This window comes from Octopus bimaculoides, chromosome 21 (genome assembly GCF_046866305.1).
Source record: "Octopus bimaculoides isolate indiv1 chromosome 21, ASM4686630v1, whole genome shotgun sequence".
Taxonomy (NCBI): domain Eukaryota; kingdom Metazoa; phylum Mollusca; class Cephalopoda; order Octopoda; family Octopodidae; genus Octopus; species Octopus bimaculoides.
Window position 1 is genome coordinate 23,519,095 of NC_142948.1, and position 4,347 is coordinate 23,523,441.

Sequence of the window (4,347 nt, forward strand, 5' to 3'; positions counted from 1 at the left end):
GGTAATCCCAAAAGTAAGGTCTCCAAAAATATTTAGAAATCACAGAAACGTTTATTGTCAATGATGTTTACATCATTTTAAAGTTTGAACATTTATCTATTTTTCTACATAATCGCAATTTCGGTCGATACTTTTTGTAGGTGCTTGGGCAGTTTTTGTATGCTCATGTCATACCAGCTAACCACCATGTCGTTGAGGAAGCGCTGAACTTCAGCTTTCACCTCGTCGTCGTTTCTGTAGCGCGTTCCAGCCAAATGTTCTTTCAACTTAGGGAACAGGTAGTAGTCACTGGCTGCCAAGTCCGGACTATAAGGTAGCATTCGTGGGACCCATCTTGGGCACACTTTCCGATATTGCAACTTTTCACTCAAAACCCTATGAATGGTGCTTCGGGAAACCCCAGGAACCAAAAGGCAGAGATCATCCAGAGTGATCCGCCGATTTTCACGCAGGATTTGCTCAACCTTCGCGACTGTCTCGTTGGAAATTGATGGTCGCCCGCTTCTTTCTTCGTCATGAATTTCTGTACAACCAGCTGCAAACTCCCTACACCGCTTGCAGACGTTACTGGCATCCATGTACGACACGCCATACACTTCCGTTAATTGGCGATGAATTTCAATCGGTTTAATGCCTTTTGCGTTCAAAATCCGAATAACTGCGCGATCTTCACACTTGGCAGTAGCGTCAATCGGGTGCTCCATCAGATACGAGTGCCAAGCCAAGACTGAGCGTGGCAGCGAAGCGCACGCAGATGTAGACGCATGCGCATGCACAAAAAACACAACAGTGTTGCAATAGCCGCACACACTGTTTCCCTGCATCTCCAGCGCTTTGGAGACCTTACTTTTGGGATTATCCTCGTATTAATAATTGTCAGGAGGACTGAGATTTTCCACATCTATAATTTTATTAAATTAAACAGTTATTTACAGCATTCTTTCGTGGACCTACGCGTGTTTCAACTGCATCAACTGTTAGGTGTACATTTTGGTTCTATTGTCGATGCAGTTTCTTCAGAGCACATATTTACTGCCATTCAAATTTAAGCTGTAAATAACTGCTTAATTTAATAAAATTATAGATGTGGAAAATCTCTGTTCTCTTGACCAATATTAATGCTATTACTTGCTCTCCGGAAACTATGCATTCCTAAGAAGGACACTCGAATTTACCAAGCGTGAATAATTACCGGAGTCAAGTAACTTATTACTAACTCGGGAATGGCTAACAATCGCTGTGGTTAACCGGCATTTATAACCGATTTAAGAGGAAACACGGAAACCGCCAGGATAACATATCCCTTTGAAACCGTTTTTGGAAATATGTATGTATGTATGTATGTATGTATGTATGTATGTATGTATGTATGTATACTCTTTTACTCATTTAACTGTTTCAGTCATTTGACTGTGGCCATGCTGGAGCACCGCCTTTAGTCGAGCGAATCGACCCCAGGACTTATTCTTTGGAAGCCTAGTACTTATTCTATCGGTCTCTTTTGCCGAACCGCTGAGTTACGGGGACGTAAACACACCAGCATCGGTTGTCAAGCGATGTTGGGGGACAAACACAGACACACAAACACACATACATATATATATACATATTATACGACGAGCTTTTTTCAGCTTCCGTCTACCAAATCCACTCACAAGGCTTTGGTCGGCCCGAGGCTATAGTAGAAGACACTTGCCGATGGTGCCACGCAGTGGGACTGAACCCGGAACCATGTGGTTGGTAAGCAAGCTACTTACCACACAGCCACTCCTGTATGTATGTATGTATGTATGTAGAAATATTTTTACATACGTACGTAAGGAGATAAATAGATAGATAGATAGATAGAAAGACAGACAGAGAGACAGAGATAGATAGAGAGACGGACACACAAATACGTATAATGTGTACATGTGTGAGGCCAATGAAATGAATCTGTCAGCCGCCTAATTAGACGCTATATATATACTCGTAAAGTCCAAACGATTTATTTTAAAATGAAATCTGAAAGAAAATAAGTATGATAGATAATGATATCTGATGTTTATTTATAAATTAGCTTTTCCTAGAATTTAAGTGAATGAAATGACGACAGGATAAATGCATAATTGTGTTCTGTTTATGAGAATGACGTCAGAAAATTGCCGTTGATGAACTTGCCTGATGTCCTATGTTTGGCGCAATGTTTGTATTTGATTTTACTCCGTTCCTTCTACGGTGTGAGTACAGTTGTATCCTACGTTGGGATCAACGAAGTGCAACAGACTGTGGTTTATTATTCAGTGGTTAGGTAGTCGTTTGGTAAGCAGCTCCACTCGCCAGTTATAAATCAGGTCCATACTGAGTGATGGGCATACCTATACAAGTGTTACCCGCGCTGCAGACATTTTGTTTCCTCATGGCTTTCAGAAAATGGATATTTTCTTTTCAATGAAATTTTCTAGAGATACTTTTCAGATTGTGTAAATTACGATTATATCGAAATAAAAATTGGTAAAAAGAAAAAAAAAAGGTAGCCGCGCATATATACATACTGACATACAATACATATATATCTACATAATTTCAAATTTCCCTTTGCAGACATATACCTCATATGTGACAGTATGTATGTGTGAGCGCTCCCCAAATTATTATAATTATTCACATTAAATTCCAGTACAATCGTAATCTAGACCTCCTGAAAGATATTGGTGGAAAATTTCATTAAAAAATACGTATTTTTCTGAAAAGGCGTGGCTTTATGGTAAGAAGCTTGCTTCCCAACCACACGGTTCCGGGTTCAGTTCCACTGCATTGCACTTTGGGCAAGTGTCTTTTATTATACCTTCGGGCCGACCAAAACTTTGCGAGTGGATTTGATAGACGGAAACTGAAAGAAGCCCACTGAAAAGTTCCTGGCTTTAAGGATATCACAGAAGGTCTGGTTCCGAGTTCTTTTACAGGGCTTAAAAAAACTGAAAGACCGCTGCAATAAGTGTGTGAATCTGATGGGGGAATATGTTCGATAAAATCACAATTAACAGACTCTCCTGTAGTTGCTTTTACCCGAAGCCAGGAACTTTTCAGCATCCCGTGGTATATATCTGTGTGTATCTTTGTTCCTCACTATCTCTTGATAACTGGTGTTGGTGTATTTACGTTCCCGTAACTTAGCGGCTCGGCAAAATAGACAGAAAAAGTATTAAGCTTGAAGGTGGTGCTACAGCATGGCCACAGTCAAATGACTGAAACAAATAAATGATAGAAGATAAATAAAGCAAAATCGGTGAGGAGAGGCTCACTTATGTAGGTAGGTATGCCGTGCGATGAAGATGTGCAATAAAATAGAGGCATTTCGACTCGAGATAGACATATCTACGGCTTGTGAAATACCACCGTCCTTGGAATCTGGTGGACCATTTCATAACGATCACGATGGTAACTTGTGCCGAAATAAAATTTCAGTTTCAAAGAAAAATAGAAAAAAAAAAGGCGAGTTTGATTTTATTGCCGATTTGTTAGTCGAACGCTACCTAATATGATTGTACTTTCATTTTGTTTGCCGATGTCTGCGGGATTCAGTGGTTTCACTTTCTGGGTAAGGTCGCAGATACAATCAGTAATACTAGTTATACTGCAACTTGTATTACCGTCTCCACACACTAAACATTTTGAGGCGTATGTATATTTCTAACTATCTTATGCGAGTAAATCTTGATGTTTTCTTTCATGAATGCTGTTGATTGATTTGATGTAGGACATCACAGTATGTTGAATAAAATAGGTTCACCAGCGAAAGAGTGAAGGAGCAAGAGTGAGAGAGAGAAAGAGAGAGAGAAAGAGAAACTCTTCACGTCATAACTCGACCAATCAGAGGCCGGGAATTGAACGATCTCGGTCAATGGGAAAAGCAGATCTGTGGGCAAAATTGTGAAAGATGAGCTTACGTAAACTGGTCAATCGTGTAGAGAAAGACTGCTTAAAATTTCAAAAATATACAAAATAAATTATTCCAAATATAAATGAATAATTCAAAAATATAAATGAAATAAGTTAAGCGATCGAACAAATTTGGCATTGAAGAGAGAGAATATTGTTGAGTCTGAGTAAAGCTATTCAAGAAATTCTCCATGGAATTGAACTGTAAACTTATTTGAACCAACTATACAACGGGATTTTTCTCTGTTGTTGTTCATGTTGTTTATTCGTGTTTAGTGTGAGAAGAATTGTAAATAATTAAAAGCAATTTCTAAGAGAGGCAGAACGCCAAAGAATTTGGCTGGGGGTGGGGTGGAGTTAATTTAATCATCTTCCTCAGTACTTGACTGGTACTTATTTTGAATCAATAAGAGATCCGCTATATAG